Genomic DNA, 26,772 nt, shown 5'->3' on the forward strand with positions numbered 1-26,772 from the left:
TGGAATTTGGAAATGATTCCAGAAGTCACAAAATGTAGTTTAGCAAGAAGTAAAATCATATATGTGGAAAATGAATTAACATAGTAATGGAAAGTCTGTATGGCTTAGCTAGAGTATTACGAGGGTTAAAATGAAAACCATCTGCATTTGCTTGAATTTTATTAATTGTTTTATAACTCTTTATTATTTGTTGCCTTCTCCTTCAAGCTCCCACTGCAACTAGACCAATTTAGATCCACATTATATCATACACATACTCTTCCAACAGTCTACCACCTCAATCCATTTTCTACAATGTTTTCCTAGTAAACTCCCACATAACTAATGTTATTATCACACCCAAGCTTTGTAATCCAGGACTCATTACACTAGCAATTTCCCAAGTTCTCAGGTTTTTGGCATTGGATTGAGAAAAACTATTGGCTTCCCTGGTTCGTAAGCCTTTGGACTTGGACAAAGCTACACTATCAGCATCCCAGAGTCTCCAGCTCATATTCAGTCTGTTGTGGACTTCATTTGCCTCCATGATTGTTAGCCAATTCTTCTAATAAATTTTCTATCTATTTATCTATTATTGGTTTTGTCTCTCTGGAGCTTGACTAATATAATCACTTATTAATTTGATTCCAATCTATTTTAACAAATATTTTAATAATAATTTAAAAATTAACCTCACTTCATTTTTTTACCCAGAAACCTCTTATTTAAGGTATACAAACTTCATGCATTTTATAAATATAACTTTAGGGACATAGTAATTCTTCCCACCTTACCTGCTCTCCCACCCACACTCCTTCCTCCTCCTTTTCTTATTTCCAGTCCTATTTTTTTTACTAAGACCTATTTTCAATTAACTTTATGCACATAAGATTAATTCTATACTTAGTAAAGAGTTCAACAAATAGTATGAAAAAAAAATCTGTCCCTAAACAGTCCAGAAAAGAGCTGTTGAAAGTCACTGCATCTCAAAGTCTCAATTTCACTTCTTTAGATTACCTTTTAGGTGTTCTATTAGTTACCACAGATCAAGGAGAACATATGGTATTTGTCCTTTTGGGACTGGCTTATTTTACAAAGTAAAATGGATTCCAGTTGCATCCATTTTGTTGCAAAAGACAGTATTTCATTTTTTTTACTGCTATGTAGTGGTGTACATATCTCATAATTTCTTTAGCCAGTCTTCAGTTGATGGATATTTGGGTTGATTCCATATCTTACCTATTGTGAATTGAGCTGCAATAAACATGAGAGTATAGATAACTCTTTCATATGCTAATTTTATTTCCTTTATGTAAAAATAAACTTCTACTTCAAACTGATACATTCAACTTCTATCTCCTGAACATTCCTTATATTTTTCAGTTGTTATTTACTCTCTAAATAGCCAATAAAATACAGCTACCACTTCTGTTGCTAGTAATAATAAAATATGTATTATAAATAGTCTTATTGTCAACTCAACTGGTGGTAGTCTTTTCTGCCTTTAACCTCCATAAGCATCTAATACCCAGAACATCCTTATGTGCTATAGATAACCTGGATCTCTATATATCTAGAACAAATTCAAAATTGTTATTACTTCATGAATTGTTTTGCAGCATTGCTTCCCATGAGTCAACATAAACAGAATGGCAAAAACACATTTTAAGGTAGTGGATGTAGAGAGTGCACATTAGATATATTTTCTTTGATTCTACAGCTGATCACAGACATGTTTCAATGTGCCCTGACTGCCCCACAGCTGAGCGATTAGAAGCTTTCTCCTTGATTCCTATTTTGATACAAACAAATGGAAAGCCAAGAAAATCCTCCAAGGATCTTTTTCAAAACTCTAAGGAATCTATAAAGACATTCAATGGGGCTTAAAGTTAAATCCTTCCATAAGAAACTTACATGAAAAACAAAATTTTACTTGGGCAAATCTCAGTGGAAAACATCAAGTTTAGTCCTTAAAACCAAAAATGGCTTTGAGTTACGGTTATTCATACTATAAAATCACTAGCAAGGTACAAATCACTTGGTTATGTTTTAAAGAATTTCTGGGGTACTTCTTGTAATTTAATAGCCATGTGTGTCAATTAACTCAAACTGAATTATTGTAGAGATTTTAATAAACACTTTATTTGTAAATATTTTAGAAAATTTACAAGAAATAAAAAATGGTAAAACACTCCAGAAGTACCAATATTAGGAAGACTTTCTTTCCTTTGGGACTGAGGGGGCAAGTGGAGGAAAAGGCTATCACAAACTAACATGAGCTATAGCTGTAGTTCTAATAAAAGAGGGACTGCTTTTTCAGGAGCTATTGACTATACAACAAGAACATGGTCACTGCCTAATTAAGTATAAGCAACGATATTGGAGGAAGAGCAACATCCCTGATTTTTCTCTCTTTTCATCCTCCATCTCTGGCCAACAGGACCCAAATTGAGGAAGTCTGTAGAGTTCAACTTCTGGGGCGTAGAACAGAGTAGAGGGGGCCGGTGCCATGGCTCACTTGGTTAATCTTCCACCTGCGGCGCCGACATCCCATATGGGGGCTGGGTTCTAGTCCTAGTTGCTCCTCTTCCAGTCCAGCTCTCTGCTGTGGCCCGGGAAGGCAGTGGAGGATGGCCCAAGTGCTTGGGCCCCTGCACCCACGTGGGAGACCAGGAGGAAGCACCTAGCTCCTGGTTTCAGATCAGTGTAGCTCTGGCCTTAGCAACCATTTGGGGGGTGAACCAATGGAAGGAAGACCTTTCTCTCTCTGTTTCTCTCACTGTCTGTAACTCTAACTGTCAACAATAAGTAAATAAAAATCTTTAATAAAAAAAGAACAGATTAGAGAACAGATCTGAGAGACAAGGAAGAAATATCTGGTATACCCTTAAGCATCACACTAAATAGAAACTGATTACCCCAGTAACTATAGCACAACTGATTAATTACTTTAAGTTGGAAAAAAAGGCCATATGGGGAAATTGATTTCAACATTCAAAATAATTGCTGGATGTGGGAACTCATATCTCACATACCTCTTCACAGTAATTCTTTGAGGAAAGTCTTTCAGAACAGACTCAAAATTAAGACTCTCCAAAGTTAGAACACAGAATTTCACTAAACAGGTTTGAAAAAAATTATGCCTCAGAGTTGTTTTCAGTGTACTTCCTTTCAATCCAATAACCTATGTGCATATTGGATTCTACAAGGCATGATTTTTAATCTATCATTATAGCACATTATAAAATCTTAAAATAAAAATAATTTAATATTTTTATAGCATTGACTAATCTATCGAATTTGATTCTAAAATTTTTTACATGGTATCTGTCCTTAAGCTCATTTTAATGAGCTGAATATGGGTTACAGTCTTTTCATGAAGCTTTCAACAGCCCTCCTCTACTTTTATTCATTCATTATTAATTTATGGTCTGCTGTATGCTAAGCATTCTATAACTACTAGGATAAATGATAGGAGCAGAGTAAAAAGAAATGAGATTTAGATATATCTTCAAATATTACAGTTTTTAGATATTTAAGCATTCTTGCCTTAGAGAAAATTCTGCTATAACTTTTCAATATTGAATTCCAACATGTCTAGGCTGTATTCCAGAAGCTGGGACTGGAAGATCAGAATTCTTAGGATATTATGATGGACTGAAAATCCCAAGTACAGAGTATAAGCAGGAATTAGATCCTATGTGGAGGCAGAAATTCAGGAAATCCCCTTGTAAAAGTAGAAAGAAATCCAAAGCAAACAACAGAAATATTTATGAAAAAGGGCAGGACCAAGATATTACTTATTAATAATAACCTTGATTATAAATGGCATAAATTCTCCAATTAAAAGATATGGACTGGCTGAATGGATCAAAAAACAAGGTCCATCTATTTCCTGCCTGAAGAAACATACCTCACAAGCAAAGACACACACAGACTGAAACTGAAAGGATGGATAAAAGGTATTCCATGCTAACACAAAGCAAAAAAGAGCAGGTGTAGCCATCCTAATATTAGACAAAATAGAATTTAGCACAAAAACTGCTAAAAAGAGACAGAGATGGGCATTACAGAATGATTAAGAGATCAAGTCAACAGGAAGATATGACTATAGCAAATGTATGCACACCCAATGCCAGGGTGCATGGCTACTTAGAGCAAATGCTCATGGATCTAAAAGGAGACATAGGCTCCAACATGATAATAATAGAAGACTTTAATACCCCACTTTCATCAGTGGACAGATCAACTACAAAAAATTCAATAAGGAAACAACAGAGCTAACCTACACTATGGACCAAATGCACCTAGTGATATGTACAGAACATTTCATCCCACAGGTTAAGAATACACATTCTTTTCATCACAGAATGGAACTTTCTCCAGTATAGACCATATGCTAGGCCATAAAGCGATTCTCAACAAATTAAAAAACTGAAATCATACCATGTGTCTCCTCTGACCACAATGGAATGAAGCTGGAGTTTCACAACTTAGAAAACTTTAGAAACTGTGCAAATATATGGAGACTGAATAGCATGCTTCTGAATGAACAATGTGTCATAGAAGAAATCAAAAGGGAAATCAAAACATTCCTGGAAATGAATAAAGATGACAATACAACTAATCGAAACAGCAAAAGCAGTGGTAAGAGGGAAGTTTATAGCAATTAGTGCCTCCATCAAGGAAATGGAAAAGCATCAAACAAATGATCTAACAATACACCTCAAGGACCTAGAGAAACAAGAACAAACAAAACCTAAAATTAGTGGTAGGAAAGAAATAATTAAAATTACAGAAGAAAAAAACAAAATTGAATTCAAAAAAATACAAAATATCAGTGAAATAAAGATTTGGGTTTTGAAAAAAATAAAATTGATACACAATTGGCCCAACAAACCACAAACTTACAAACCCAAATTAACAAAATCAGAGGTGAAAGGGAAGATGTTACAATGGATACCACAGAAATAAAAAGAATCATCAGCAATTACTACAAACAGCTATATGCCAATAAATTTGTAAATGTAGAAGTGGATATATTTCTGGACACACACAATCTATAAAAATTGAGTCATGAAGACATAGAAAACCTAAACAGACCAATAAGCAAGACAGAAATTGAATCTGCAATAAATACCCTCCCAAAAAAGACAAGAGCAGGACAGGATGGCTTCACTGTTGAATTCTACCAAACTTTTAAAGAAGAGCTAACTCCAATTCTTTTCAAAATGTTCAAGCAATTGAAAAGGAGGGAATCCTTCCAAACTCTTTCTGTAAGGGCAGCATCACCTTAATTCCAAAACTAGGAAAAGACAGAACAAAGAAAGAGAACTATAGACAATATCACTGATTAACATAGATGTGAAAATCTTCAACAAAATACTTGCTAATTGAACCCACCAACATATCAGAGAGATCATTCACTAGGACCAAGTGTGATTTATCTCTGATACGTGGGGATGGTTTAACATATGTAAATCAATAAATGAGATACATCACATTAACAAATTGAAGAATAAAATTCAAATTATTTTCTCAACAGATGCAGAGAAAGCATTTGATAAAATATAACATCCTTTCATGATAAAAACCTTAAGTAAATTGAATATTGGATATAGAACACAATCAAGGCAATATATGTCAAACACAAGCCAGGATCATACTGAATGGGGAAAAGTTGGAAGCATTCCTACTGAGATACAGAACCATACAAGGATGCCCACTCTCACCATTGCTATTTAATACTGTTCTAGAAGTTTTAGCCAGAGCCATTAGGCAATAAAAAGAAATCAAAGGGATGCAAATTGGAAAGGAGGAAGTTAAATCATCCCTGTTTGCAGATGATATGATCCTATACATTGGGGAACCAAGAGACTACTAAGAGACTCTTGGAACTCATAAGAAAGTTTAGAAAAATTTGTAGAATATCAAATCCATACACAAAAATTATAGCCTTTGTATACATAGAAAATGCCATAGCTGAGAAAGAATTTAGAAGATCAGTGCCATTCACAAAAGCTACAAAAAATTTAAATACCTTTGAATAAATTTAACCAAGGAGGTGAAATATCTCTAAATGAAAATAACCAAGCATTAAATAAATATTAGAATACACAAAAAAGTGAAAAAAGTCCATGTTCATGGGTTAGAATTAACATCATCAAAGTATACATACTACCTAATGCAATTTACAGATTCAGTGTGATCCCAATCAAAATACTAATGACATTCTTCACAGATAAAAAAAAAAGTGCTGAAATTTATGTGAAAATAAAAGAGACCCCTAACGGCTAAAGCAATCTTAACAAAAACAAAGCTGGAGGCATCACTGTACCAGACTTCAAAACAGACTATAGGGATGCTATAATCAAAACAGCCTGCTACTGGCATAAAAATAGACATGTAGATCTATGGAACATAATTAAAACCCCAGAAATCAATATATGTATCTACAACCAATTTATCTTTGGCAAATGAGCTAAAATCAATCCTTGGAGAAAAGACAGTCTCTAAAGCAAATAGTGTTGAGGTTGATTTGTTCTGAGATGAGGAGCATGGTGGGGACAAGAGGCACGGAGTCACCACACAGACCCTGGGAGTCGGGTGAAAGCAGGCCAGAGGCGAGCAGCCTACAGATTTGTTTATTTCAGTTGGTACAGCGGTTTATATAGCCGAGGCAGCCAATCTGATCAAGGGGTGGTTTATGTCCTAACCAATCACAGCCTGTTGCCAGGCAGTATCCAAAGCCATCCAATCACAGCCTGTTGCCAGACAGGCTCTGTTGCCAGGTGGTTTCCCAGAGGGCTTCCCAGGGGGTTTCCGAAGCCACTCCTGAGTAACTGATGCTTGCTTGCCAGTGGCCATCTTGGCATGGCCTTCTCATTTCACCACATTTCTCATTCCACCACAAAATAGTGCAGGAAAAATTGGATATCCACATGCAGAAGTATGAAACAAGACCACTACCTTACACTTCATACAAAAATCAACTCTATATGGATCAAGAATGTGTATTTTGACCTGGTACCAAAATTATTTAAGGAGAATATTGGGGAAACTTGGAAAGACATTGGAATAGTCAGACTTCTTGGAAAATACCCCAGAAGCAGAGGTCATAAAATAAAAATGGACAAATGGTACTATATCAAGCTAAGAACTGTCTGCACTATAAAAGAAATACTCCACAAAGAGGCAACTAACAAAATGAGAGAAAAATGTTTGCAAACTAAGCAACTGATAAAAGATTAATATCCAGAATCTACATAGAGCTCTATATAGAGCTTAACAACAAAAACAATTCAGAAAGAAATGGGCAAAGCACATGAACAGTCAGTTTCAAAAGATGAAATTCAAATGGCCAACAGACAGATAAAAAGATGTGCAGGATCACTAGCAATCAAGAAAATGCAAATTAAATCTACAGTAAGGTTTCACCTTACCAAGTCAGAATGGCTATCATCCAAAAATCAAAAAGCAATAAATGCTGGTGAGGATGTGGGGAAAAGTACCCTAATTCACTGTTGGTGGGAAGGCAAACTAGTACAGTCATTATGGAAGATAGTCTGGAGATTTCTCAGTAATCTAATAATATATCTACCTTATGATCCAGCCATCTTAATCCTGGGAATGTACACAAACAAAATGAAATCAACATATCAGAGAATTATCTGTACCCCATATTTATTGCAGCTCAATTCACAATCACTAAGATATGGAATCAACCCAGATGTCCATTCATCATTTACTGGATAAAGAAAATGTAGGATATATATACTATGGAATACTACTCAGCCATAAAAATGAATGAAATCCTATCTTTTGCAACAAAATGGATGCAACTGCAAGCCATTATGCTTAATGAAATAAACCAGTCTCAAAAAGACAAATATCATGTTTTCCCTGATTTGCGGTAGCTAAACGACAAAGCAGATAAGCAAATCTAATCACTAATCTGATCACTTCTTAAAGGCACTACCTTTAAACACCATAACTGAATTAAGTTCCCACCATCTTACTATTAACTTCAGACTTGGGGAGCTAACCTCCTGCATTATTTTAGAGGGACGAATATTCGAACTACAGCAAGATGTATCTCTTCTAACATCTCATCAGTGTATTTCTTAACACAAATCTTATATTGTTAATTTTATAAGAATTCTGACCAACTTATATTTATTGTGATAATGCTCTTTTTATTAATTTCACTGTGTATATTTTGTATCTTCTTGCCATTTCATTTGTTTCTTATGTTTTGTCATCAGCTCTAAAACCCTATTTCTTTACTTTTTCTCTAACAGTGTGGATGTTACCTATCTTATTCCTATTCTATTACTGATGATCTTTATCTTATCTTGAACTTTTTTTTAATCAGTGTTAGGAATGAGTGAGAGGAGCTGGCACTGTGGCGTAGTGGGGAAAGACACTGCCTGCAGTTCCAGAATCCCATATGGATTCTGGTTTTAGTCCTGACTTTTCCACTTCCAATCCAGCTCTCTGTTATGGCCTGGGAAAGCAGCAGCAGAAGGCCTGGGTCCTTGGGCCCCTGAACCCACGTAGGAGACCTGAAAGAAGCTCCTGGCTCCTGGCTTTGGATGGGTGCAGCTCTGGTTGTACTGGCAATCTAGGGAGTGAATCGGAGGATAGAAGACCTCTCTCTCATTCTCTCTCTGCCTCTGCCTCTGTAACTCTATCAAATGAATAGATAAATGTTTAAAAAATAAAAAATAAATAAAAAGAATGAATGAGAATTTAATCGTTATTACTACTTTACCTGCTCCTAATATTCAACACAATGACTCACGTTTTCTTTCCTATAATGTCTCCTTGAGTTCTAACTCTGATTGTTTTATTAGATTGATTATGCAATTTTTAGTAAAAATATGAATATAATTTCAGTCTTTACTATTTTGAAATAGCATAGAGAAATATTACATGATTTAAGATATTCTTAATTGTATTTTTACTCTACAAACTTTATTAATGCATTTTAGTCACATTTCAATGGATGAATCAGGTACAAGAGGCTTTTGTGTTAAATGCAAGATGTACTCTTGAAGTTTATAGATATGCTTTCACTCTATTGAAGGTATGTTGTACAAATTTTTAAAATTTATTTATTTGTGATGGGGGAGAGAGGGAGAGAGAGAGATCTTCCACTGACAAATGCTTGCAAAGTTTGGGAAAGGCTGATCTGGGGATCCAGAAACTCAACAAGTCTCCCACTTCAGTTCTTGGGTTGTAGGAATCCAATTACTTTAGCCATCATCACTGCCTCTCAGGGTCTGCATGAGCAGGAACCTGGAGTCAGGAGCTAAAGCTGGGTACCAGTTCCATGTAATCCAGTATTGGATGTAAGTGTGTTAGCATCTTAATCACTATGCTAAATACCTGACTCCAATTTTTGATGAATAATGTATGAGCATTTAAACACATGCAGTTGATTATGCTTATCACTATCAATCATTGTAAACGTTGAGTATTTTTCAAACCTCTTATGATGGGAACATTTATTAATTTTTGAAGTCAAAGTTCAACTAAATTTTAAGTTTTCTCAAAAAAGAGCCAAAGAATTAATTTCAAGCATACTTTGTTTACTCCAAGAAATATTTTAGAAAGAGAATAATATGCCATAATGATATTGCAAACATTTAAATAAAAGGGGATCAAATTATGTAAATTATAAACTAAGAAACTAAGAGATGTGTTTGTATTTGGGGTACATACCAGGAAAAAGAGTGCAAGATGTTTATCTTCCTGTTGTATCCATGAGATATTTATATTAGCGTCTGAGTCCTCTAAATTTACCAGTTGACAAACATTTGAGGAATAAGAGATTTGAATGATCTATGGTCTTTTGTTCTCCTAATGTAGCACTCTTCCTGACATCAAGTGACCTTTATTAAATTCAGCAAGTTCCCTCTGCATGATTGATGATGAAAAATTCAATTAATGCATTTGTTTCTTTCAGCATAGATAAGACATACATCTTTAAATCATTCAATAGATTATTAACAGCTTCCAGGAACAAGCCCAAGTTCCTCAGCGTGCTATCTGCTCTCCTTTTCAACCTCACCCTCTTCCATTTTCACATCATGCTTAAATTATACTGAAATTCTCTCCACTCTTCAGATTGTCAAGCTCCCTTTCTTTTTCTCCATACCTTTATAATCACTGCTGCCTCTAAGTCTACTTTTGCCCTCTCCACCTTTTCATCTGGACAACTCTTTGTTATTTCAAGGATCAAATTTCAAAACTATGTCCTTTTAAGAGCTTGCTGTTTCATCTCAATACCAACAAAAACTAGGAGATATGCTTATGTTCTACAATTGTATGCTATGCTTTTTCAGTTTATAGCATTTATGACAGAAACTTATAATGATCTGTTTATTTTTCCAACTCCCTCAACAGACTTTATGTTTCCTGATAATGGGAAAATGTGTCTCATTTAGCTTCCCAATTCAGTACCCAAGATGTTTAGCCATTGTAATCAATCACTCCAGCCCCCACACACAGAAAAACATAGCTAATAACATTTAATGCAATATTGATGCTAAAATTCCTTTAAAATTTGAATATTTTCATTTTTATTTTATTATTATAATGAAATTACCCTCACTTTGAAAACACTATATGATGACAATTCATAGAAAAGCAAGAGATCTTGATGCTGGTTCTGATAACCCTACATAGTTCTATGAATATGAGTGATCTTATGTTCATAAATCTTTAGGTTTGGAGAATTATATGAGAACAAATAAATTGTTAAATAGAGTTTTCAATATTGCTGGTTTATTGTTGTTTTGCTCTAATTGAAAAGTGATGACTTGACAAACAGCTACTTGAAAGAAGTTGAATTGATCTGGACAAAAATATTTTTATTCTTTCTTGTCTCCATATTGAACACTTGTGTTCTTTTTCATTGAACTACAATTGATGTGAAAGTGAAACTTCACTATTTTGTATTCCAGAAAGATCTCAGGAATTCTTATGAGTTAATTTTCTGACATTTATTTCCAGATGACTGGAATACTGCAGATTTATTTCTTGTTTACTGCAACACAATCTCTGTATTGGGTTTACTTTGTGATTCCTCCCTTTAAGAGCCTTGATGATAATCTGCAGAACAAGGTTTTAAGGAGTTGTGCACTAGCATACTGCCTGTGGCATAATAAAAAAGATTCTGGAGCTGGCGTGGTGGCAAAGCAGGCAAAGCAGCCTCCAGCAACACTGGCATCCCATATGCACTTGGGTTCGTACTCCACTTAAATCCAGGTCTCTGATAATTACCTGAGAAAAGCACTGGAAGATAATCAAAATGTTTGAGTCTCTGTCATACACATGTGTGGGGAGCAACTGGGAGCAACTCGGACTAGACTAAGTTACTGGAATTAAGACTTATTCTATGCATCTGCTTTCCCACAATATGGCGCTGAGAAGGGAAACAGCTTCTACACAGCTGCCTCCAGTTCAACCAATAAACTGTGGGACCTGCTCCTGATTGGAGGAGAGCAGCGTACTCGGCGTGTGGGTAACAGAGTTGGGATTGGTGGAAGAGGACTATAAAGGAGGAGAGAGACGGCATGCACCAGGAACATCTAAGGGGAACATCTAAGGGGAACACCTGTGCAGCCCCCGAGAGAGCCGGCCAGCGGTGTGCCGCTCCCCCGCGGAAGTGGGGAATGTGGCAGGGGGAACCGCCCTTCCACGGAGGTGGAAGGACCAGTAGCCAACCCGGGAAGAACCAGCAGAAAACCCGGGGAGGGCCAAGCAGACAAAAGAACAACGCAGAATCCTGTGTCATTCCTTCACAAAGACAGGGAGCGACACACATGGGAGGCCTGAATGAAGCTCTTGGCTCCTGGTTTTGGCCTGGCCCAGTGCTGGATGTTGTAGCAGTCTAGGGAGTGAACCAGGGGATGGAAGATTTCTCCTTCTCTCTGTCTTTCCCTCTCTGTGTAACTCTTTCAAAATAAACAAGTCTTCAGAAAACAAGAAGGAGGGAAGGAGGGAAGGAGGGAAGGAAGGGAGAGAGGAAAAGAGCGAGGAAGGGAGGGAGGAAGAGAGAGAGAAAGAGAAAGGAAGAAAGAAAAGGAAAGAAGGAAGGAAGAAAGAAAGAAGAGAGAAACAAAAAACGACGTTTATTCTAGGGAGAGAGAATAGATGAATATACTAGATTATGATAATAATCAGTCATAACAATACAGAAGTATACAAGTGAGTTCATTGCCAGACCCATTAGGTCGGAAATTCAATGATTGCGGAATTTGTGTATTGTGTTTTCTCTCTAAAGACAACTCAAACTTATAGTTGAGTTAAGCACTGCCATAATCTTATTTTATGTTTCACATAATTTATAACTTGTGCATTGTTTCCTTTATTTTTATTCTTCAGGGATAGTACTAAGTAAGTAACATATACTCTAATTTATATATAAAGAACTGAATCCCAGAAGTGGTGGATAATATCAAAGTACTCTAATTCAGTATTCTTATTCCTAGCCCAAAACTTGCCTCTACAAATATAGAAGTTAGATATTCTAAAATAGCTAACCAAAGTATCTTTCATATTTATCGGAAAAAAAATATATATATATACACACCCCCCCCACACACACAAAGACACACACACACAGAGAGAGAGAGAGAGAGAGAGAGAGAGAGAGAGAGATCTTCCATCTGCTGGTTTACTCTCCCAATACCTACAACTGGGACTGGGCCAAACTGAAGCCAGGAGCCTGGAATTCCATGCATGTCTTCTATGTGAGCAATGGATACCCAAGTATTTGAGCCATCATCCCCTACCCACCAGGGTGTGCAACAGTAGGAAACTGGAATCGAAAGAGGAGCTAGGAGTGAAATTCAGAAATTCTGATATGGGATGTTGGTGTCCTGGGTGGCATCTTAACCATTGCACCAAATGCCCACCCCTTACATTTGTTTAATGTTCTAAGGCTTATCATCATACTTTGTATTATACAGGAGTTAGAAAAAATTGTTTTGGTGCAGTGCAAAGATACTATTTAAATATGTAAAAATCCGAGATAATTATGAAATTTAGAATACAATAGTATTCTAAATATATGAATATATGAAATACATGAAATTTGTTCACCTTATATAAATAAAGTTAATTTAAATATTGAATACATCTTTTCATATTTTTGTTTTTTAAAAAGATTTATTTATTTACTTTGAAAGTCAGAGTTACAGAGAGAGAGAGAGAAACAGAGAGAAAGGTCTTGCATCCTTCCTTCCTTCCCAGATGGCTGCAATGGGCAACACTGGGCCAGGCCAAAGCCAGGAGCCAGGATCTTCATCTGAGTTTCACACATGGGTGGCAGGGGCCTAAACACTTGGGCCATCTTCTGCTGCTTTTCCTAGGCAATCAGCAGGGAGCTAGATTGTAAGTAGAAAAGCTGGGATATGAACTGGCACCCATGTGGGATACAGGTGAGAATTTACTTGCTATGCCACATGCTGGCCCTTCTTATCATTCTAAACTTGAACTTACTTAAGAGTCCCAATTTCAGTTACTCTAAGAGAAAAGTCAATATATCTTAACTCTAAACTCACATTTGGTGAATAGAATAGACAATGCCTATATAAAACATATAAACTAAGCCCTCTAAAGGATAGGTGGAAAAATAATTCTTTTAAAATATATATATAGCCGGCGCCGTGGCTCAATAGGCTAGTCCTCCACCTTGCGGCGCCGGCACACCGGGTTCTAGTCCCGGTTGGGGCGCCGGATTCTGTCCCGGTTGCCCCTCTTCCAGGCCAGCTCTCTGCTATGGCCAGGGAGTGCAGTGGAGGATGGCCCAGGTGCTTGGGCCCTGCACCCCATGGGAGACCAGGAAAAGCACCTGGCTCCTGGCTCCTGCCAGGATCAGCGCGGTGCGCCGGCTGCAGCGGCGGCCATTGGAGGGTGAACCAACGGCAAAGGAAGACCTTTCTCTCTCTGTCTCTCTCTCTCACTGTCCACTCTGCCTGTCAAAAAAAAAATATATATATATATATGTAAGTATGTATATATTATTCACATAGTAAAAGGCTGGAAAAGTTATAGAATTTAGTGACTTTTTTAAAATAACAGTTTTAGAAAGAAAATATATGTTTATTCTAAAAAAGAAAATTAAAAATAAATTCAACATGAGAGCCAATTTCAAAAGCAATAATTTGTGTGCTATAATATTGCTGCAAATGATCCCATTACAAAAGGCTCTAGAGAGGATCTCTTTAAAATTCATGGGATAAACCTTTCTTTGATGTGTATTTGCTTTTATGCTGAGGATGGAAGAAAGGATTGGGCCGTGTTTGTAAAGTGCTCCTGTTTGAAAAAAATCTTGATAGTCAGGACATTCTTACTTTTCTCAAAATTACCTTGTCCACCTTCTGAAATTGTTATCTTCAGAAATTTTGAGGTGAACTCACTCTTTAGGAAAGATACAGGGAATGGACTATGACAGTCAGTTCATAACACCATGAATGAAAGATTTAAGATCTTTAATCTTGAGAATACCATGTGGCACCAGTATATAACTGGTGCATTCCACTGCCTGCCTTCTCACAAGTCTAAGCTATTACCTTGAGTGAATATGAATTTGTTTAGAGTATAGAGCTGTATTACTAGCTCCTAACCTAAGAGCTACAAATACAAGACTCTGACTTTATCTAAAACTTTTCCTAAGAAAGAAGATTATAATGTTCAAATACGCTTAAATGATTTTTCATCTATGAAACAGAGCTTTCTTAAAAGCAAATTTATTGAGGTATAATAGATAAAAATGTACATGTTTAGTATATATAAGTTGATTATTTTGACTTATGTATATCCCCGTGACATCATCACTATTGTCAAGATCACAGACCCATCCATCACCTCCAAACTTCCTTTGCTTCCCTTTTATATGTGTGAGTATGAATGCTAAATCTGAGATCTACCTTCTATTTCAGTGCATGTTACAGTGTTGATAACTGTTAAATATTGAGTTGTATAGCTGATCTTCAGAATTTCTTTATCTTGCATCATTGAAACCAAACTGAATAATCCCCTCACAACACACTTTTCCCTCCCCCATCCCATTGTCACCATTGCTGTGTTCTCTTCTTCTATGAGTTTATATTCATTGTTTCATGCAAGTGACATCCTAATCATCATATAACTGCCTTATTTCACTTAGTGTGATATCTTTCAGCTTCATATATGTTGCCATAAATGGCAGGACTTCTTTATTCTTTAAAGACAAATAATATTCCAATATATGTGTATATACATACTGAATAATGCTGCAGTAAACAAGAAAGTGCAGATATTTCCTGATTTCGGTTCTTTTTGGTGTATGTCCAGAAGTGAGATAACTTGGTCATATGGTAACATTATTTTGAATTTTTTGAAGAACTTCATACTGTTCTCTATTGTAGCTACATTATTTTGGAACCCCCCAAAGTATTGAAGGGTTCCAATTTCTCTATGTTCTTGACAATACTTATATTTTTAATGATAATCATCCTAACATGTGATATTTTATTGTAGTTCTGCTTTGCATTTTCTTGTACTAGTGACATTAAGTGTTTTCATATTCTTTTTTGGCCATTTGTATGTCTTCTTTGAAGAAATCTTATTTTTTAAGCAAGTTTCAGGTCTTACATGTAAGTCTTTCATTCATTTTGAGTTGACGTTTGGGTATTGTATGAGAAAAGGATCCAATGTTATTGTTCTCATTTAGATATCCAGTTTTCTCAACATCAGTTATTAAGAGACAGTCCTTTCTCTATTCTTCATCTTTGTCAAACATCAATTAACTGCAAATGCATGGGTTTATTTCTTCACCCTCTATTCTACTGCTTTTCTCTGTATCCATTTTTTTAACATGCTATGTTTTGTAATAATTTTGAAATTATATAATGTAATGCCCTTAACTCTTCAGAATCATTTGTGGTCTCACATGACTTTTAGGAATATTTCTTCTATTTCTGTAAAGAAAAAATGAAATTTTGATAGGGGTTGAATTTCAGTGCTTGATTGCTTTTGGTAGTGTACCAGTCCCCTTTTCATTGCTACAACAAAAATACCTACACAATTAGGTTAGTTATCATTATATGTAGAGAAGTCAATTTAATTTCTGGAAGATCGAAGTCCAGTATCTGATAGGGTCAGCATCAGGTGCAGAGGTGACATTGATACGGCCTTAGGTGAGGGCCTAATGATTGGTAGTATCATAACTGGGGGTGGGGGTGCATGCTGGAGAAAGATATCACATAATTTTTTAAGATTTATTTATTTGAAAGGCAGAATGAGGCGGGGGGTAGATCTTCCATCCGCTGGATCTCTGCCCAGATGGCACATTGGTCAGGGCTGGGCCAGGCCAAAGCTAGGAGCCAGGATCTTCTTCCAGGTTTCCCATGTGGATGCCAGGGCCCAAGTATGCAGGCCATCCTCTACTGCTTTCCCAGGTGCATTAGCAGGGAGCTGAATTGTAAGTGGAGCAACAGAGACTCAAACTTGTGTCCAAATGGGATGCTAGCACTGCAGGCAGTGGCTTAACCTGCTACTACACAGCACTGACACTCAAGATATCATATCTTGAAACAAGAAACCAGAGGGCAGATCAGGAGTCAGGCTCACTTGTAAAGGAAATCGTCCTTGTAAGAGCTCAAGGATCGTAGGAAAACCACCTTAATGCTTTCTAAAAACAGCTCTCCCACTTACGTCCCACAATGCCTTACCTTTTAAAAGCCCCATCACCTCCCATATCACCACACAGGATCAAGCTTCCAACATGAACTCCTGGGGTATACATACTCAAAGCATATCCAAAATATAGCAAGTATGTAAAAACATAGCAGGTATGTAAAAAATAGTCTTTCAATACATGAACACCAGATTTTTCCACTATTTGTGTCTTCTTTGACTTCTTTCATCAATGGTTTGCAGATTCTTGTGTATAAATTTTTCACCTCCTTGCTTAACTTTACTCCTAAGAGTTTGATTCAGGGCTAGCACTGTGGCATAGCGGGTATAGCCTCTGTCCACAGTACTCACATCCCATATGGGCACCGGTTAAAAATCCTGGGTGCTCCACTTCCTATCCAGTTCTCTGCTATGACCTGGGAAATCAGTAGAAGATGGCTCAAGTCCTTGGGTCCCTGCACCCATGTGGGAGACCTGAAAGAAGCTCCTGGCTCCTGGCTTCAGATTGGCACAGCGCCAGCTGTTATGTTCATCTAGGAAGTGAAACAGCAGATGAAAGATTTTCTCTCTTTCTCTCTGCCTCTGACTCTCTAACTCTGCCTTCCAAATAAATAAATAAATAAATCTTTTTTAAAGAAGGGAGTTTGATTTTTTTTTGATGTTGTTAATAAATAGGATTGTTTGTCAATTTATTTTGTGGATACTTTTTTTAGTGAAAATTGTATTGAAGATTTTTGTATGTTGATTTTGTATCCTGCAACTCTACTGAATTTCCTAAGTAGTTCTAAAGTGTTTTTCCTCTGGCATAATAAGAGATTTTGTGTAAGAGATAATGTCATCTGCAAACATATTATTTATTTATTTTTCCAGATGAATGCCATTTAAAACATGGCTTTTAACTGAAATGCAGATGATTATATGGCTACATTTCTTTTTTAATGAATATCATCTTTATTCCACAATTAACATGTTTTTATCCATTTTTAAAATTTATTTATATAAAGAGAACAGATTTCATATATTCAGTTTTAAGCACACAATGATACCCTCCTTTCTTTTTTTCTTTTAATTTTTGTGATAACATACTTTCAATTTACTTTATAGTCACAGACTTAATCTTCCACTAAATAAATAATTCAAAAGTAGAAAGACCAATGTTCCACAGGAGTATAGAGAAGGGCTGTAAACAATAATCAAATCTCAAGAATGTATAAGAGTGAAATTGGCTACATTTCTTCAAGATATTACTCAATCAAAGAAACTTGCATGCTCTGTTGAAATTCATAATTTCCATAAAATGATCACAATTACAGTTATTACAAATATTCTTCTTTAGTTTCCTCGAATGGTGGTTCCTTTCTTATCATTTTTGGTAAACAGACATTCTAAAGATATTATGTACAGTAATACTGATATAACAATGTAAAACCCATTCAACAGGAAGGAAGTTTTGTTTATTCTCTGCACTGATATGCTCTGAGTACCCCACAACAGTTCCTGCATTTCATCTCATATATACAACAAACGCTTGATGAATGAATGAATAAAATGCATTTATCAGTCTCTCATAGTTAAGTAGTTTTGATATGAAGAAGAAATAAGAAATAACCTTGAGACTTATTTGACTCACAGACCTTTCTTCCCCAAATTATCTTGCAAAACTAATCTCTAGATTCCTAGGAAAACTACAGTAACACCATGTGATGGTACTGGAAGGGAATGGAATTCTATAAATCAGTCAGACATGGAAATTCTTTAGTCAACTTTAACACTCACTAATGGCACCCTGTGCACCCACATGCTTTCAATAAATAGTTTCACTATTATTTAATTATTTTGCTTAATTTTGGAGGTTTTCCTTAAACTAGGGAAAAAAATTCAGCCCCCAATGGGAAATAGCAAAATTTTCCATATGCTGCAATAGTCACATGATTGAAGGCACTTTCTGAAATCCATTTGTAGATCATTTGTTTTCCTATGTATTGAGTTGATACACATTCTTTTTTATATATAATTTAAATTAATTTTGTTGGGACCGGCATTGTTGAGCAGCAGGTTAAGCTTCTGCTTGTGACATCAGCGTCTCCTATGACTATGCAATCAGGTTGCTCTGCTTCCAATCCAGTTCCCTGCTAATGTATCTGGCAAAGCAGCAGGCCCCCATGGGAAACTAGGATGGAGTTTCATTCTCCTGGCTTTGGTCTAGCTCAGTCCCAGTTGTTGCATCCATTTAGAGACTAAACGTGTGAGTGAAACAGAGGACGGACGATCTCTCTCTCTCTCTCTCCACACCCCAACCACGCAACTCTGGCTTTCAAATAAATAAATCTGTTTTTAAAAATTTGTTTTGTTTACATTCCTTAAGGACTATATGCATTTTCACTGACCTTTAATAATTGTAAATATTTACATAGTACAATGTCATTATCTTAATGTATTTATATGGTATATACTGATCAAATCATGATAATAAGCATTTCCATCTTGCTATCATTTCTTCCTATCTGGAGCCTTCAAGTTTCTCTCTTTTAGTTCTTCATAAAATATATAATAGGTTATTGTGAACTACAGTTACTCCATTGTGCTGTGGAATGCAAAAACATATCCCTTCTACTTATCTTTGTTTTGGTACCCATTATCCTACCTGCTTCTGGTAAACACTATTATCCATTCAGAACAACTTTTTTGTTTAGTATCCATATATGATAGACAACATACAGTATTATTTTTCTGTGTATGGCTTATTTCATTTGATATAACGTCCTCCAGTTACATCCATTTGCCTGTAAAACACAAGATTTTATTCTTTATGGTTGAATAATATTCTATTGTGCAAACTTATCACATTTTCTTTATCCATTCATCTTTTAGTGGGTACTTTGGTTGATTTCAGATCATGGCTATTGTAGGGTGATAGATTTAATGTTTTATTTATAAATAGAAAATTATTCTGAAGTGTTAAGCTTCATATATATGTCAATGTTTAATTTTCCATACGGTGATGTTCACTGTAGAGTTTTGTTAAACTTAAAACTCAAAATCATATTGTTGGTGAACCATATCCTGAGGTGTTTTATTAATAAAAAAAAGTTTCTTGCAACCTGTTAGGGTCACTGAATTTTGAAAATCGGAGAATTGTTACTTAATATGGTTAATCTGGTTAACCCAGACTTAACTAATGGTCTGCTTAAGAATTTCAGAATGTTTAACACTTAAGCAATAAAATTGACGTTTGACATGTCTGGAAAATTAAAGGAAAATAAAATGGTGCTATTTCATAATTACAGCTGAAAATAGCCACTACTTAAATAGTAAAGTAGTATTTTACAATTAGAATCAGAGAAGAAAAAGTTAATTTTTCAAGGCTCTGCTCACAAAAATTGGATGTCTTCACACATCTGAAGAATCTGTTTTAAAATCAATAGGGCATTTTATTTCCTGTGAATAGGTCACCTAAAGATGCTAATGCCCATATTCACAGATGTATTTATTGACATTATGTGCACAGAAATGCTGTGGTTCTTGCTTTCAAAGGATCCAAATATGAAGCTTTCCCCTTTTCCTTTAACATATAAAACCCTCTTGTCTTGAATTCAGGGGTTACTTGAGCTCATTGCCCATATTGTCTGCAGCCTTTTGTCCAGCCTTCTGTAAATGTAAACAAACACTGACTGTTTACTTTGTGCAAGGCTCATAAGCCTTTGCATTCAAGAACAGGATTGCTGACACAGTCTGCTCACAGCCCCTTCCCTCCAGTGGCGCTGTGTCTGAAATGGCCGCAAATGAACTGCAGTGCAGCCCGTCCTCATTACCCACATTTTACAGCCTTTGCCTAGCAGGATGTGCTCTTCTCACCATCCTCCTGGCCAGCTCAAGAATTGGAGGGACACTAAATTATGATTAACAACCAAATATTTGGAAAAAATTTTTAAACCCAATATTTTTAAAATAGTTTGATTTGCTTTCAGCTTTATATGATCCCTGGAGACATTCACAAAATCCAAATCTTCTTTTATTATGTTCCCCATGCTCCATATTTGTTGTTTGGCATTTTTTCTGATGTGATTAACTCTGTTGAACTGAGCTGTACTGAATACAATTTTGTGTTCATGCTTAACAACTATTTTCCAAGTCCTTCTCCATCTGTTGCTATTTATGCTATTCATCTTTGTGGGAAAAACATGTCAGTAACCTCCAGCATCAATTTCACCCTAACTTCCTGTATCTCCTCACTTCTCATTATAGGAGTCTACCAAATTTGTACTTCCCTCAGATAGCTTGGATTCACTAACTATAGCAGAGAATCATAGTCAGCTCTGGAAGGAATATTACCTTTTTCTCTCAGAGAGGACCTCAAATCTGGGCCTTTCTTTGAATGCTAACAGTAATCTCGACTCTGTTATAACTCAGTAAATCAGCTTCCTTATTGCCTTATCTGCAACACTTAGTAATTTAAAAATGCAATTTTTCCTTTCAGAAGCTACAGCCTGCTATCCCTCCTGTTGATCTGGAAGAGATAGCCGTAATCTACCAATAAGGGTCATGTGAGTTGGGCACCGCTGCTCAGGGCACCCACATGCCATATCAGAGTGACTCCTCTTTCAAACCAGCTTCCTGCTGATGCACCTGGGAGGCATCAGATGATGGGTCAACTACTTGAGTTCCTGGCACCCACATGGGAGACCCTGATGGAATATCTGGCTGCAGACTTTGGAGTGGCCAAGCTCCAGCTTTTGTGGGTTTTGGGGGGAATGAGGCAGAAAATGGACGATCTCCCTCCCTCTCTCTCTCTCTCTCTCTCTCTCTGTATGTCTCCATCTCCTGTCCATCTCTCTGTGTCACTCCACCTTTCAAACAAGTAAGTAATTTAATCACACTAAAGCAACGTACCCAAAGACTTGCCTTATCCAGGACCTGAAAAAAAATACATGAGAATAATTTTATTATTAATGCACTCCAAATTTTCTGTGTGTTGTTTCTACAAGTGTTAGTTTTGCTACTGTGCTCTAGTTTTCCATGGTTTCATATGGAATTCTGGTTATTCAACGTCCCCAACAGAGATCCTCATCTTGACTGTACCAAAGGTTGTTTTCATTAAAGTATGACCCTTTATGTAGGGTTCCACTTTGACTACGAACTTGTCTAAATATGATCAGAGTTGGTGAACTCAAAAGGCTTCCACAGCCTTGGCGACTCATGACAAGAGCCTAGGGTGATCACTGATGCCATAACAAGAGTGTCAATTTGTAAAGTCAACAACAGCAGTCACTGTGCACTTACTCCTCATGTAGGATCTCTGTCCTTAATGTGCTGTACATTGTGATTCAATGCTATAACTAGTACTCAAACAGTATATTTCACTTTGTGTTTCTATGGGGGTGCAAACTGTTGAAATCTTTACTTAATATATGCTAAACTGATCTTCTGTATATAAAGAGAATTGAAAATGAATCTTGATGTGAATGGAAGGGGGGAGGGAGAGGGAAAGGGGAGGGTTGTGTGTGGGAGGGAAGTTATGGGGGGGGGGAAGCCATTGTAATCCATAAGCTGTACTTTGGAAATTTATATTCATTAAATAAAAGTTAAAAAAAAAGAAAAAAGTAAAGTATGACCCTTTATAGATTCATTTTAGAAGAAAATTTGAAACCTGAAGGGACTTTCATTTCTAGTTTCTCAAATGCACAATAAATATAGATGGTAGATAACTACCTAGAAACAGAATAAAGGGATAGATAAAAATGTTCCTGGTCCCTCTGTATATCCATTATAACCTCAGACTACAAACACACCTATGACAGGGATCTATAATGTACACTCCATTTTTGAAAGCTTGCCCATATCTTCCCTGAATAATTCATTATCATATAAATAAAAACTCAAGAGCTAGTGTGTCTGCTGATGCCCAATACAGGCATTCTGTGAAATATCTTTAAAGGTGCACTTGCAATATGTTTTAAATAAAAATATACTTTTAGTTACTTTTCTGAATATCAGTATCTGACCACCACCAGTAGTAAAGATTATCCATGTATTCACATTTTGCATTGAAATAATTACTAGATCAACAAAGCAGAGCATACTCAAAATGCTTCAACATTCTCTGTGATATTCTTAACAAGTGCAGTCATTTTTGTTTGGTAGGAAAGGGTGAGGGATTTTCTTGTACTTTTTAAAGGGCACAGTACCAGTGATGTTGTAATGCATTTCATGAAAACATGGGGCTAGTTTGTTTAATTTTCCCAACAGGATATGACTTTCCAATTGTCTCTTTCTACCATCATGTAAAAATCTCTTATTAATGTTAATAGTGAATGCTATTGTTGATAAGCTACTTGTAATAAATGAGTCAAACAAAAAGCCATAAATTCTGCAGATGGTGGAGTAATTCAGTGGGATAATCTACATAAGCAGATTCATATTTTCATAGAAAACATTTTAATTTAAAATTTGGCTTGATCACTAGCTTACTGAACATCTCTATTTTTTCATCTAGTTCCCACATTCTTTTTAATTAAAAATTGTGCTGTGATTAGTGGTTAATCTTTTCCAGACAGTAACATGATTATATTACACTATGTTACAGAGTACAGATTTTCCATTGTTAAACTTACATTCTATGTCCTCTGCTTCCTCAGTGAGAGACGAAGCAAACCATTCAATGTTAGCTTTTATTTTTTTATTCATGGGAAAGAAAGACTATCAAAGTTTTATAGATCACACATATATGGCGGGTTTATTTTCAGAGAAGAAAATGCATGATTCTCAATATTTAGCTTCTTGTTCATTCATTTATTTAGCAACTAGTATTTTTTTTTTGGGTGACAATCTTTATAAGCAATAAGTCAAAACTCTTACAAATTAATACAACTATCAATGGAGCCTTCTCTCCCCTTGTTTTCACATAATGCTGAAGATAGAGTAACCAGGAGAATTCCCCAGTCTCTGAGAGTCTTGAAGGATACACTGAGCCAAACCAGGATGATGTGACTAAAATCCCAGGGCTTTGTTGCAGTGTTAAGTATAAGGCTGGTTCCAGTGTTAATGTGTTGGGAGATGAGGTTTCTAATAGTCTGTGTTTCAAGTCCTTTCTCAATTGGCTTACCTCAGGTAGGCTTTTAACTGGTTACTCTCCAAAAAGTAACCATCTTGCTTGACATTTTTATTTGCATGTAACATTTCAGAAATTTATTCTTATTTTGTATTTGCTTGCTTGTTGTCTGTATATTTTTTTATCTTCCAGAATTGGATTAATTAAAAAAGCATACAATTATTTCATATTCCTATGTAGGAAATAGGAAATCATAGGGAGGAGGAGGAGGTTTTTAAAAGGTAGCTTTCACAATAGCAAGAAACTGAATATATGAAGGGAAATGAAATCCTGCTGCCATACCTGGATGCAATAAACCTTAACCTAGCCCAGACAGAGAGGGGCCGCCAGTATTTCGTGTGAGAAAGTGGCTTTTGATCTCTGTAGGAGGTGTATCTTTGACTTCAATAGGAAGATGTTTCAACACAAATGTTCAAACAGGTAGTTGCTTAGGTCCGAACAGTGAGCATTTATCTTCTGCCAGTTTACTGAATAACATCCATCAGATTAGCATAGAGGAGTTATTCAAACCAGATTGCAGGGCTTCAGCCCCAGAAATCCTGACTCAGTAGGCCTTGGGTGAGGTCTGAATGTTTGCTTTGCTTCCAAGTTTCTAGGGGCTGCTGATGCTGGCCAAGGACTCTGTATTGAGAATTAGTGAGATAGAATACACTAAGATTTTAGGTACATATTTCCTCATATTGTACTAAATAATTACTTCCCATGCCAACAGAAATCCCACTACCCTTTATATAAATAGCTGTTTGGATGTGAATCTTTTTTTTTTAATGGAATGTCCTAGACAGCAATAATAAAGGTATATAATAAAATAATAAAGAATACAGAAGTATTTGAAGTAGCTTGAGCCTCAGTTTTTTTTTTTTCTTTTCTGTGTGTGCTCAGTAGCTTAGGATAATTAGTTACTATCATAGGCTCACTTTCTTTTTCTATAAAATGAGAATAAGGCCCATCTTTCAAAGCTGTTGTTAGTGTTAAATTGGGTAAGGCTCATGAAAGTGTCTTTGAAACAGCAAAGCACCCTCCAAATATAACACTTTCTTATTATTGGGCTTACTTTTCACTTGAGAATGACTTTTCATCCAAAAATGCTGATATAGAAGAGTCTTCAGAGTGGGTGATCTTGATTAAATGACTATGATAAATAGTTAATAAATGCTTGTAGACTGATTAATAAAATAAGACACTCAGTTTCTTGGAAGATATCTTAAAGTGTATAGGTAGATTACCAGAGAGAACTGTGCTATTCACATTTTCTAGCAAATGAAGGGAAATTAACTGAATGCAATTGAACAAGCATTTATTAAGTGCCTGCTCTGTGTTGAATTCAATAATTAATTATCCTTTGACCATATTTTAAGTTATTTTATAATAGAAAAATGCCAGATTAATTCCTGACTTAAGTCTCAATTGCTTCTCTGAAAAAAAAAAAGCTCAACATAATAGAAAACTGACCTTAGATAATATAATTTGAATTTGGGAATAATTCAGTATAAATCATCATATATTCTACTACTATAGTTAAATTTCTAGTTCTAACCAGGTGATCTAAACAAAGACTGTGACATAAAAAAAGAAATTAAAATCTTCGTAAATCAATAAAACATAAATCAATAAATCAATAAAATCTTAGTGTCTTGCCTGTAAATATTTTAAAAATTCATTATATATGGCACATATATGGCGAAATGAAAGACATAATTGGTGTGTATAGAATAGTTGATAGAAGTTATTTTTAGGGAGCAGAATAAAAGGGAGACAATATTTTACTGTACACATTTCTCCATTGTTCCTAAGTAAAAGCAATAATCATTTATGTAAAGCATTCATAATTAAAACAATGAAAGGGCCAAGAAGTTGACATGGCATTTAATACTACTTGGGGGGCTGGCATTGTGATGGTGCCTGCGATGATGTGTGTACTGCATATAAGCAGCTGTTTTTGAGTTCCAGCTGCTCCGCTGATATTCAGCTCCCTGCTAAGGCACCTAGAAGGGCAGTAGATGATGATCCAAGTGCTTGGGTCCCTGTCACCCAGGTGGGAGACCCGGATGGAATTCCAGTCTGCTGGCTTTGGCTTGATGCAGTCCTGACCTTGCCAGTCATCTGTGGAGTGAACCAGAAAATGGAAGATCTCTTTCTCCCCCCTCTCTGTAATTCTGCCTTTCAAATAAATAAATCTTTTAAACAAAAAAAGTTGCTTGGGATGCCCACATTCCACATCAGTGTGCTTGCATTTTGACTCCTGACTCATACTCTCCATTCTAATTATCTGCTTAAGTGCATCCTGGGGGGCAGCAGGTGATGGTTCAAGAACTTGTGTCCCTGTCACTTAAGTGAGAGACTTGAATGGAGCTCCTGGATCCTGGCTTTGGCCTGACCCAGATGCAACTGTGGCAGATTTTTGAAGGGTGAACCAGAGGATAATAGATCTTTGTCATGGTCTGTCTCTGTGTCTCTGTCTCTCTGCCTTTCATATAAATAGTTTTTTAGAAAAAAATTTTTGAAGAAAAGCAATTGGAAAGTCAATGGTAAAAAGCTTAAGAAAGAAAGTCCTCAGTAAAATGACAGGAAAGCATTACTTCCTCATAAGATGAGTTTGCATTTCCTTCTTAAAATAGTGACCTGCGAATGAATGAATACATAGGCTTCCTGTCCTTCATAAAATGAAACTCTCGTCCAGTTCGTAGATCTGGTTGTTTTTCCTCTAGTCTAAGCTCTGCCTATCTCCAACTCTGTGTCAAAATGTGCCACTGCTGTGCTCTGGTCTTCTCCCTGAGTGGTCAGTGAAAGCAATGTCTAATCAAGAGTTAACTTTCCCCGTGGGTTTCCTTCTTGTAATTTACTTCCCACTGATTCTCAAGGAGGTGATTCCACAGCAGAAATACAGTCACTGTTTAATGAGTCCACTTGCTTTCTTTTTGAAATCTATCAGAAAATAGAATTTTTGACAACACCTGTATCTGGGTGGCTTTAGAAACTGGGCATTTTAAGTC

The sequence above is a fragment of the Oryctolagus cuniculus genome, chromosome 14, assembly GCF_964237555.1.
Source record: "Oryctolagus cuniculus chromosome 14, mOryCun1.1, whole genome shotgun sequence".
Classification (NCBI taxonomy): Eukaryota; Metazoa; Chordata; class Mammalia; order Lagomorpha; family Leporidae; genus Oryctolagus; species Oryctolagus cuniculus.